This window comes from Girardinichthys multiradiatus, chromosome 21 (genome assembly GCF_021462225.1).
Source record: "Girardinichthys multiradiatus isolate DD_20200921_A chromosome 21, DD_fGirMul_XY1, whole genome shotgun sequence".
Classification (NCBI taxonomy): Eukaryota; Metazoa; Chordata; class Actinopteri; order Cyprinodontiformes; family Goodeidae; genus Girardinichthys; species Girardinichthys multiradiatus.
The window spans coordinates 23,072,326-23,084,674 of NC_061813.1; the positions used below are offsets into that span (position 1 = coordinate 23,072,326).

At 36.2% G+C, this 12,349-nt stretch overlaps 1 protein-coding gene across 4 annotated transcripts in view; it reads right to left on the reverse strand.

The window, feature by feature from the left end:
* Positions 1-12,349, reverse strand: part of sulf1 (sulfatase 1) — a 109,879-nt gene that overhangs the window by 78,775 nt on the left and 18,755 nt on the right. Inside the window, exon 3 of one of the 4 annotated variants that reach the window (XM_047349752.1) lies at positions 514-654. The exons of the other annotated variants lie outside the window; for them this stretch is intronic. The gene's annotated coding sequence lies outside the window, so the exon portion shown is untranslated. The remainder of the gene's footprint in view (positions 1-513; positions 655-12,349) is intronic. 4 annotated transcript variants of the gene reach the window in all.

Genomic DNA, 12,349 nt, shown 5'->3' on the forward strand with positions numbered 1-12,349 from the left:
AAATCCTATGTTCAGGTAGAGAGGATGATTGTCATGTTTCAATAAACTAACCAAATATCACTGATGCATAAATTAATATTAAAGTAGAAAACTGGTTTGGTTCTTAATGGTTTCCGGTGAATAGATACTCACTTGGTGTCCATTTGCAAATTTTATTTTTCCAAACGGGCCAATAAAAGCAGGACCTTTTTGATGTTTATATAAAAAACAACCTGTCTTTAACATAACCTGCAACTCACAGCTGTGACAGCTAAAATATCTAAATTACTTCAAGAAGCAAAATATCACTAACTTCCTTAAACCAAACTGCCATGATCCTGTGACATTTGTTTGGCTGTTTTGCTTTTGAGGCCATGAACAATTTAAGTTCGAGTGCTGTAGGCAAAAACAAAATGATCTACAATAAGCCCAGTAACCACTTATTCGCTGCCATTCTTTTGTCTAGTTTAACAATACTACACCAACCAGACAGATGGTTTCATACTAAAATATCTCGAAGGTCAAATGATTCACCTTTCTTCAGCTTCCATATGATCCTTAAAAGGCTTCTTTAAAGTCCCTCTGGAGGCCTTCCTAATCAGCCTGAGAGTTAGGCCTGGTTTCCATCTGGGAAAACAAAGAATGACTCCTAATGCCATCATCAGGACCCCTGCCCTGTCAAACAACACATGACAATGGATCAATTTACAGCAATTACTCTTAACAAAAAAAACAACCAAAAAAACTTGAATTAAAAGGCCCATACTTATGACAATGTATTGTCTGAGGGGTTAGGGATCAGGCAACATTGCATGCCATCAGCAACATGGCATCGGGACCCTGTTTTAATTTCATGACATTTACTGCCGAGCTTCTTTTCAAACATTTCCCCTCAAAAATTTTATTTTAAGTTTATTATTCAAATTGCTTAAAACGTTTTTTTTATCTCAGGAAACTCAGCAGATTGCATCGGGTTAGTGACTGGCAGCATTCATTCTTCCAGGATGAGCATGTAGCGACCCTGGACGGTCGCTTGCATTGTGCCGTTAACTTTGCAGCAATCTCTCATACCAAGAATGCATGTAGCAACAGTGGAGAGGAAAACTACCCTTTAACAGGAAATAATTTCCAGCAGAACCAGGCTCAGGGTTGGCAGCCATCTGCCACAGCTGATTGGAACATTTTGCCTTCCATGCGACTTCATGCTGGTCTCTAATCAGATATGTAAAGATTATTCTCAGGGCTCATCTCTCAGCGCCTACAGGGAATCAATGCCTTTTGTGTCATTCTTTATCCAATCTGATACAATCAGGATACTTGTCAATCGAAGTTACACCCGTGGCAGGATAGATGGGCAGGTGCAAATATCACTAAGGATGCAAATGGAATCAGACAACAACAATGACAAGACTGAAAAATTAAAAGCTTGTCAAGACTAATATATTCAACCTGTAGCACAGCTGTCCCAAATGGCTTAATTAAGACTATTAATCAGATAGACTTTATATGGAAAGACAAACAACACTGTAAGTCACTGAATGGATGCAATCTGCTGGGTTTCCTTAGACAGAAAAGCTTTTTATCCAATTTGAATAAATACCGGAATCTGACTGCACTGTACAGTTCAGTTTCTGGAGAAGACAAACAAGTCACCAGAAATATTTATGGCCTCATCTCCTGACAGAAGTGATAGCACTCCATCTTTCAAACAAACCTCTTTTAATGACAGCCCCAAGCTCAACACACTACTATAAGCACAAACTTTACAGCTGGTGAAGTTAACAGCTCACCAAAAACAAGAGATCAGGAGCCCATCTGCTGCTCGTTTTTCCTGCACATCATCAATCAACCTCCAAAAGGTCCTTTTCCCAACCCCATTAGAAGAGATGTACACGGAACCATGCTGGTCTCTGGGTGACATCATCGCACATTAGCAACTGAACTTAAACATGCCTAACTTACTTTAAGTTATAATCCATCAATGCACAACACGTTTATTCTGTGACTTTAAAACTAATGGCTGGTTGTAAATGATGTCATTCACTCAGAGCTGAAACACCTTTAATTATCCATCAACATGAATGATTACAATTAAACAATGAGATTTTACTAAGTGAGCACACGATATTCCCCAACTCAAAATGAGCTCAAAGCCCATGCAGAAAAGATTTTTCAAAATATTGAAGTTACTGAAACCTGTTGGTGACGCAAAACAAAGTATTTAAATTGACTTGTTAGATGTTGGTAAATTTGATTATGTTAAAATCTACCCATAAATATATTATTTAGATTATTGGCTTTATTCACAGGTTCGAATGATTTATAGAAATTTACCAGAATGCAATGTTAATAAAAAAGAAAGAAATGGTTGCAAATTCTAGCACATACAGCAATACAGCATTTAACAAAAGCTGTGTTCAGTTTGCATTTCATAAAATCTCATCATGGTTGCCCAAATGAAAAAGGTCCAATAGAGTAATGAAAGCATCTTCAAGTCCTGTGAGAAAAGAAGGAAAAAGTTGATTATTCATAATTGCTAATAAATTCCTAACATTGTGCTGTCAAATTTAAACAAGCATATCAAAGATATTTTATATAAAAGTAAACTTGTAATTTAACTAAGCAAATGACCTTTAAAACAGCAGTACAAAAATCCATTAGGATAATAATGTTCTGTTGAGGAAAAAGCAGCACTAATTACCAAAGGATTAACTACATGAAAAAGTCAAGTGGCATCACAGCAAACATCTGTAATGAGATGTTCCCAAATGATAAACTCAGTGACCCCTTGTCTGCATGTTTTCCTTCAAGCCAGATGATCTGGGAAACTGCAACAGCTCCTTCTATACACAACACTTCTACCTCTAATCATTAGTTAATGTCGTATGTGCCCAACCAAATCATGTGGTTTAACAGAAAACTAACTTGAAACATCTCTTTGCTTAGGATCTGCAGGCCAGTCTGAAGGTAATCCTACATGAGTAAAAGCACATTTTAGGCATGCACTTCCCTTTTAGGCCCCGGAAAGCAGAATAAGGACATATGAGATATGTTCTACTGCTTAATTTTATTTCCCTGTGCCATGTACAACTCATGCATAGCTTTGACAATGTAAAAATAATTACATACAAACAGTTGAAGTAGGTCAGTGTGAGGAGGGGAGATTAGAAAACTACAAATGCCAGGCAATATTTCCCAGCAGGAGGACAGTAGCAGGCAGGTTGTAAACTAAAAGACCGTGTTAAGAATAACATCAATGAAAAACACCTGCTATTCCAGATTTTAAACAGAGCTGTGACTAAAGAACAAAGTGCTGCGATAGGAGGGCTTCTCAGAATCGTAATGTTTAAAAACCTTTCCACTCCCATCTGAAAAAATCATTTTCTCTATTCTTCCCATTTAAGAATTTACTGCTTCTTCAACAATGTGTTAAATAAGCCTTGCAGAGACATCTGGATTCACTGCCTGTCAGATGCATTCAGTCTCGGTATTTATTCATGATAGAAGAGATAAATTTTATGCATTCCAGACCCACTCTCACCAAAACCTATGTATAACAGCGAATACGTTTCTGCCTTATAAATTTGCTCCTGACAGGATTTAAAAAAGCAACTGTCTGTATAAACCTTTTCAGTAGATTAGCCCTTTAATTGTTGTGAGGTCACTGGATTAACGTCAATGGAAAAAAAAAATTACATTTGTAATCATAAGAGCTTAAATATGAATGATTTATACAAACTGTTCTATTACATTACCAGCCACTGCTGGGTTTTGTTGTATTCATACAAATATTAATATGTCAGTAACTTTATTATAAATTTGGACCGAATAAATAAAGTAGCTGCAAAATAATTTACAAGTAAAGCTTTCTATCATTCACGAGAACATAGACTGAATATTGAAAATTAAAAATTATCAAAGAATATTTGAAGGGTTCCAGCAGTCAGTCATTTTTTTGCATTTATTCTGGGACAGTAAATGTTACATATTAAAATAATCTTTGCATCATTGACATGGGCTGGTTACTGGTGTCAAGTTATAGCAACGTTTTAAACAGTTACAGTTTCAAAACTGCTAATGTTTGAAATTATTGCATTATAGGTAAAAGTCTATATATGCTGCCAAAGAAGGTGCTGGGGTGTTTTTAGATTTCTTCGTTCATCTGAATGCAACATGGAAGAAAGGCAGTACTGCACTTTCCCACTTGTTGATGTGCACTGCTAGTCAGCCTGCTGAACAAAAAGCTTTGATACCTTTTAATTGCTGAAATGAAAGGCAGATTTTGAGGTTTGGAAAAAATATATATCTGCTCAGGGAAAATACACCAACTCTAATATTATGAAACTAAAGCAAGGCCACCCATAATTCCTAAGGTAACGCTATTATATTTTAAAACTCTATTTGGTAAGCTACAAATAACATGACAGCTAAGCAGCCAACTGCAGGCTAGCTACCTGAGCAATTAGCCCTTCTAATTAACCAGCTAATGGCAGGTTTGTCATACTTTTCTTCTCTGAAAAAATAAGAATAGAAAAAGGGGATAATATTCAGTTTAATAGCCACTTGTTAACAACTACTTAAATTGCTTACATTTATTTAGCTATATCAAAAACGACAAAGATTATAGATAACATTGTTATGACTAATGATTTTTTTAAATTAAAAAAATTTGATATTATTACAATCTATTTGAAATTGTTTATACAGCAATACCGTGATGCAGTGATGTTTTTATTCAGTGTTATAGTGTATTACCCTTGTATTGGTCCATGCCTAAACTATAGGTTTAGGCCTTTTAGACTGATCTGGGGTCCCATCATCAGCTAGTCCCCAGAACCGGGATGTTTTGACTTTGAACTGTTGGACCTGGGCCTGACTGGCTGAAACAGCAAACACAGAAAACCAAGTGGCTACTGAAAAGGAAACTGTAATAAATATATTAGTATGTCTTCCATTACAGGCTGCCATTTAAAGAGATGACATTACAGGTATAACTTTAGAGCAAAACAAAAAGTCCTCAGCAGCAAAGCTCAATGGATAACAGAAATTTAGCAAATTCAGCATTTCCCATACAAACATGTTGGAGGCTTTAAAACATATGACAAATAGCTACAGTTCACTTAAAAACCTGTAGGCTATATTACATGCTGTATTTGTCATGTTTTGTTGGCGCAGTCGAACCCAAATGCAGACGAGAATGGCAGCCTCAAATTACAGGTATGATTTGTTAAACTTACAAAAGATAGATAAGGAAATGGCATAAGATGAACTGGAGAACGTGAAGCTAATCCAAGAAATTCACCCCAGCTGGGTGAGGAACTTCACTAAAGGTGCTGCAGGAAACTAACAGGACTGAGCACATGCAGATCTAAACGGGACACAGGATCTGACTGACACTAAAATAAAAATATAAACTAATAGACAAAGATCAGGATACAGGAAAGAACCAAGAATTTTATTACAAAGGAATAGGCAGAACAATATTTTCCATAAAATATAAAAAATTTTAGGTTATAGCCTTAAAACTGCCTCACTATGTAAACAAGAGTTTAAAGAGTTAAAACTGGCCACTGCGATGGTTGAGCTCATCAGATACAGGCTGTTAAAAAAAAAAACAACAAAGAAAACTTAGCACCAACTCGCCACAACCCAGTGAAACATTACACACATTTCCTGTAGTTATCTGGAACCAACAGAACCATATCAACCTGACAAATCAATATAAAAGATGATGATATATTGACTCATTTAGCCATGACCGTTAATATGTCTCAGCATCAAATATACCAAGCATAATTCCTGGCAAACAGAGAATTAAAAGTTGGCATCCACCCTTGGAAATGTTTACTTTTGTGGCCTTTAGATGCCAAAAAGCTGAAAGACTGCATGCCTTAAGAGACAGAAAACACTTAGGATGGAACTGGACAACTTGTGAGAAAACAGGAACATGAACGGCTGTAAAGGAAAAAAAACAAAACTCAGACTTATCTTGAGGGATAGTAATTAACACACATCAAAGTTGGATTTTTTACTTGTCTGAAGTTATTTGTCAGCTAACTCACAGCAACAAGCATATGTTTTAAAATAAAACTAACTTCTACCATTGAGGCTTTCATTAGAAAGACAGACACAGATTTATAACTACAAATCATACAATTTGCACTACTTTAGCCTTTATTTACAGTGCAAAGAAAATTATTTACAGCACTTTAAAAAGCCCAGTTGGTGTAATAGCAGGTCATAGTGTCCTATCATAACAGACTGTTTTATCTCCAACAGGTGGAACGAGGCCATGGTAATGTTTTTAGATCTCTCTGTATGGTTATTAATGATTTAAACTGTAGGAATATTTCTAGGTATAATGACTTTTCCATCTCGCTAGAACCATGGTTGCTAGGCAATCAAAGCTGTACTCAGAGTCTGGCAGTGGTTTATTTGGGATTCAGACAAGAATATTTCAAACTCTGGGACAGATTTTGATTAAATTTTGTGCAGCCATCCATGGTCCATTCGGAAGAATAGCCATCAAGCCATAAAGATGAATATGAATAGGTTTTATTTTGGTTGTTTTCAGTTATTATAAATCAGAGTCACTACCTCAACGGTGCTTTGTAATGCCTTCAATTTCAATCTTTTTCGCCCGCCTCAAGCTTTCTTATGTCTGACTTCTTTTACACAAATACTTCCTCTTTTGTTGCCAGCGTTTCAAACTATTTACATCCTACTCATCCTTTGTCAGATATCACCCAGTTCCTTTTTCTCCCCCCAATTTTTAACACCCTCCATCCTCTTAGCAATCAAACTTTACACATGTTGTCCCACCAGTTGAAACCCTTATATCAGAACTCACTGAGGACCCATGTTTTTCTTAGGAAATGACTCATAAATTAGCAGAGTTTCCAGGGTGGCTGTGAAAAAGCCAGACAAATACACAGAAGGATCCCAGATTAGTTCGGCTGGAAGAAAAGGCCAGACAGTTTCAGCCTAGAAGAGGCATTTAGGATCATCGTTGTCTTGAAATGTTGAAAGTATATTGATCAGATAGTGGCGGTCTGTTTATTCATTTGCTTATCTATATATATATCTATCTATGTATATACTGTATCAAACATTGTGTAGGTGCCCCTTAATTTATGGTTGATTGTTTTTTCTTTTTTCCCCAGGGTAATTTTTGATTACTAGTCAAAATGAAATTCAATCCCACACTCAGGTACAGAAAAATGAGGACTTTTGGTAACTCATCTGTACTTGTTCGTTTGTTTTACGCTAAAGCAGAGAATATGGACAAAAATTAAACTAATTACAAGGGTCATCACTGGTGGTTATCAAAATCAAAAGATGCACAGAAATCGGCTCAATGGAACTGATCAATTTTTTTCACAAGCCTTGATCAGGGCCCATATTCACAAAGAATCCTAAGACCAAAAGTAACTTCTGGTGATATCATTTTAAGAAAAATCTTAAGAAAAAAAGATTTTTCTTAAAATTTTACCTCGATAAAAGATATTCACAAAGCATAGGCCTCAAGGTGCTCCTTAGGTGAAAAACTGTTAAGAGTGGTGAGAATGACTCTTAGTGAGCCTAAGAGCGTCTTAAGCAGAGAAGATGGCGGAGAGAAAGTAGAGATATTCTCCGTAAAATGAAATAATAAAACGCTACCGGCTCAAAGTTTGGGGAACCACCCCCTAGACAGTTGAGTAAATGAGCACGTAAACTTCCATAACAACCATACAATTATCAATATAGAGATAAGATAAAGTTTAACATCTCCATAGGGGGAAATTAAATAGTTTCAGCAGCAGGACAGGTTAAAGGTGCACCTCTGGTATTCATAAGAAGGATAAATAGCTTCCTTGTATCTGATGACATGTAACTCCTCGTTTTAGCAGCCTGATTATTGTCACACTGAGAAGTTACACATCAACAGATACGAGGAACTTGTTACAGAAAACTTGCTCCAGTTTATCTTTTCAAGGAGTCCATTTGTGTTCATCATGGAACACTCTGAAATTGGGAAAGTAGGAAGATTTTTGGAAACTGTACAGTAAAGGTAAACACTTTGACTGTGGCTATTGTATTGCTAATTGATCCAATCCTGCTAAGTGAAAATTTAACCCATTATGCAAGGTTTAAAATGTCAACCCTGTAATAAATTAGGCTTTTTAGAAAAAAAAAATCAAAATCCCAAAATGGATTTGGAAATATCCATCAGACAGTCTATGGATAGAAATTAAACAAATGCTATGCAGGGAAATCTGTATCTCAGATATTTCACTCATCAGCCTTTTAACTAAACAGCCCAGCTGTTTGAAAAGCGTAATTGTCGGTAAATCTCTGACAGCCTGGCGGAAATATCTCAAAATAAATAGGTCTTCAATTCTCCCATGCAGGTGAACACCCATTTGGAACAACCCAGACATCCTGCAAAATAAAAAGACCTAACAGTAAATGAATAAATCATTTAGAGGACATATTTGATGGAAAGGTCCCATACCCTTTAATATTTTGGAAGAATCATATGGCATTGATAAAATAACTTATTTGAAAATCAACTAAAATCTATTATCGAGTCTAAATTTAAACTTAATCAAATTCCTTGTATGTCCAAAAACGTACTTGGCAATAAAGCTTTTCTGATTCTGATTCTGATTCTGATAAACATAGAACTTCCTTTAGTGAGAATTATCTTCCTTAAACCTCAGCTCCCAAAATTACTCTCAAATACTTGTATGAATCTTTTAGAAGTGTATTTAACAATCTCATTTCAGTAAATGGGATTCTGATTTATCTATTTGTACAGATCTTAACAAAGGGAGAAACATTTGCACAAACACTTAAAATAATCCAAAACGCCAACCTTCACCTTGTACAGTATAAAATCATTCATAGAACACAATACATAGGACAAAGGATGTTCCAAAAGGTTTTCTCACCAACACATGTCCGAAGTGCACGGAAGATTTAACTGAGGACTATCTACGTTCTCTCTGGCACTGTCCACCTGTCTATGACCACTGATCATAAAATCTGGTCATCAACAGATAACAAATTTTATTGAATAACACGTTTGGAGACTGCCAATTACAGCTTCCCTTCCATGTGCTGGAAGATGCAATTAAATATGAGTTTTCTCTGCTGCATTTTCATAGGTGTACCTTTGGGTCTGTGTTGTTCTAGGTTTATTTAGTCTAGGGCTGCTTGATATCATAAAAACACGCAGAAACCTTGAATATTGCTGTGACAATAAAAGTGGGATTTAAAACAAGACAAAAATAAAATTAATTCCAACAATGTGGTTATACCCCCCCAAAAAAGAAACCAATACATTTGGCAGTCAAAAGGTATTGCCAAATATATTGTTGGCCTACCTTAATGGTGCTTATATGGATAATCTGATATCTCTATGCTTTCAGCCAGTTTTATGTGGTACTGATATTGCACACACTGATATTTTGATGTATTAATATTATACAGGACTAGTTTAAACATCAGAAATCCGTAAACGTTCAATCCAACAAAGAAAGTATTCGGCCACAAGCCCTCAGGGTGGTACCCTCTACCATAAATGCCTTGCATAATGTAGCTCTACAATGTTTAAAAAGAGGTTGGGCAAACTACCACCTATAACCACTATTTCAACAGATCATCTAAGTCAGACCCAACCCGTAAAACACTCAACACCCAACAAATGTAACCCGTACCTTTAATAAACAATAGATCTCCTGTTTTTCTCCAGCCACTTTTTACTGCATGTAACAGGGACAGTTTTTGTATGTGAATATGCGTTTATATGTACACTCTATGGACAAATACCAGTTAATTTTAGCATTTTCACTTGGGATAGCTTAAACCCAAATATTCAGACAGACATAAATCCAACTGAGTACAGAGTCTGTTTTTGGGTGTCCGACGCACAAACTAAAACACAAATAAGACATTCAGCATAAGGTGTGTACATGACTCAAATTAGTGGGTCGGTTTGCCCAACAGGATGCCTTACAGTTTTATGTCCCCACTTTACAAAGAGCTAAAACATGCTCACCTGAACCTTTCCGGTCTTTTAATGGGATATTAAAACGTCGACGCAAATACGTTTCCCACATTTTTAAAAATTCATGTAGACCAGACAGCAGTTAAAAAACACACCGAAGTCTGATTCTTCAGACCAAGAGGGACATTCAGTCGCATTTAAATAGGTATTTTAGACTGGACAGGAGTTGTCGAGGGTTTTGTACAATTTCCCACAAACCCAACAACAGCAGGACCTTTTTTTATTGCTAAAGAGTCTTTAGGTACCATAAATGTAGCAAATTATCCTGTTCCCTAACAGAAAAGCCCTGAAGTCTCAAGATGTTCAGAGTGCTGATAACGAACTGAGATTCACATAACCTCAACTCAGTCAGGTGAGCTCTACTGAGCATAAATGAAACAAGGCAGGAGGTGGAGAACATGGCACAAACAAGAAAGTCTAGGCTTTCATTAAGAGGGAGTGACAGACAACTGACAAAAGTACATTTACATAAAACTAAATTAATGATGAGGAGGCTAATTATCAGCAATGTCCAACGTAAATAACAAGGGTCAAAGAAATAAATAAAAAAATTACAAACTTTCAAGAGGGGAAAAACGGCAGCAATTAGAGAAAAACATAACACACCAATGACATTAAAGGTTGATTTTCTCCAAAAAAACAAAAACAAAGAAGAAAACAAAGTTTAACATATTTCTTGTTGCTTTCCCTGGAAAAGCATTGGATAAAATGTTCATTCATTCATCTTCTATACCGCTCATTCCATAGTGGGTCACGGGGGGCTCGTGCCAATCTCCAGCAGTCTATGGGTGGGAGGCGGGGTACACCCTGGACAGGTCACCAATCCACCAATCCAATCCAGAACATCCAAACTCCATGCAGAAAGACCCCCGGCCAGCAGTCAAGACTTTCATTTAAAAAAACCAGGGTAATTAGCCTGGTGGTTTTTGAAAAATAGCCTTAAAAATTATCTTTTAAAAAACTGTAATTTCTTTTGTCTGCCATATTCATCCTGAAGACACCATAGCGTAGTAATTCCTTTTTCAACAGATCAAAATAAAAAAGCACTCTATAAATGGCTAAAATCTAGAATTACATGTTTTAATCTCAGCTATATCTGAGATGAAACGACCCTCAGTTATCAATATGGGTAGCAAAAACTAAGTGTACAGTCATTTCAAGTGAATGCAAATTTTGGGATTTATCAATCTGGATGCAGGCACTGGAAAGGCTCATTTGTCTGTCAGATCTCAGAGTTTGCATACAAGCTATGTCAAAATTATTATTCCAAGCTAGTGCGAAAATAGCAAGATTAGCTGATACGATATGTATCTGAATGGCATTTGAGGGAAACAAGTCATTGGCATAAGTTTTAAATCACCCAGCAATTTACATAGCAATTTACACTGAAACAAAAATGACAATTTACTTCTGTAAATAATTATGTTTCAGGTTTAAGTGTCTTAGTATGTCAGTAATGTTCTGTTTTGAGTCTGTCACTTTGAAAATGTGAGCAGGTTTTCATTCATCTGCCTGGCAAATTCTGTTTTCAGGGCGTGGTATTAAATTTATCAACATCCAAATGCCCGTATGCTAGTATACTGGGCACAGAACTGGCACAGAACTGGTCCTATGATCATTTCTGTGCCCAAATCTACACAGGTTTTCAATAAATGAGGCCCAATACGTTTCTTATTCAGCTACACACAAAAACATTGCTTGTAAGAACTAATTAATGAAGCAGTTGGTAGTGATTTGAGAGCTCAAACCTACATGAATAATTCAGATTTCATCATCCCATGAATAAATGAGCATGATTGTGACTCTAGGTATCCCAACAGTCAAAAATAAAAACAAAGACATATTTTGTGACAACCTTAAAGTGATAACCAATCTGAACATACATGGTTGGACTTCTGATAAACCTAACATGAGGGAACAGAATAAAATCCATCATGTACGGTGGGATAGCAGGTAGAAAAATGAGATGCAAAAGATTAACATGAAACAAAAACAAACATGCCAGAAATGTGGCAGAGGTCTTAATCAGCAGCAGCTGGTTTATTTAAACAGTAAAGCAGGGCAGATAAAAACAATCATTTAGCACAGCTTTGTTGAGACAAGTGAAACAATGTTTCTTCAGCTGTTCCTAACGTTTCCAAATTCAGAATTTAAAAGAAAAGGTCCAAAAACAGATTATAGTTGACTTGCTACAACTGCTTCTTAAATGTTCACTGAACTATCAATGCACCTATAACAACTTTAAAAGACTTCTCCAGATACCAAAAAAGGAAACCCATTTAAAAAACGTCAATGCTGTTAAACTGGTATGCCACTTCC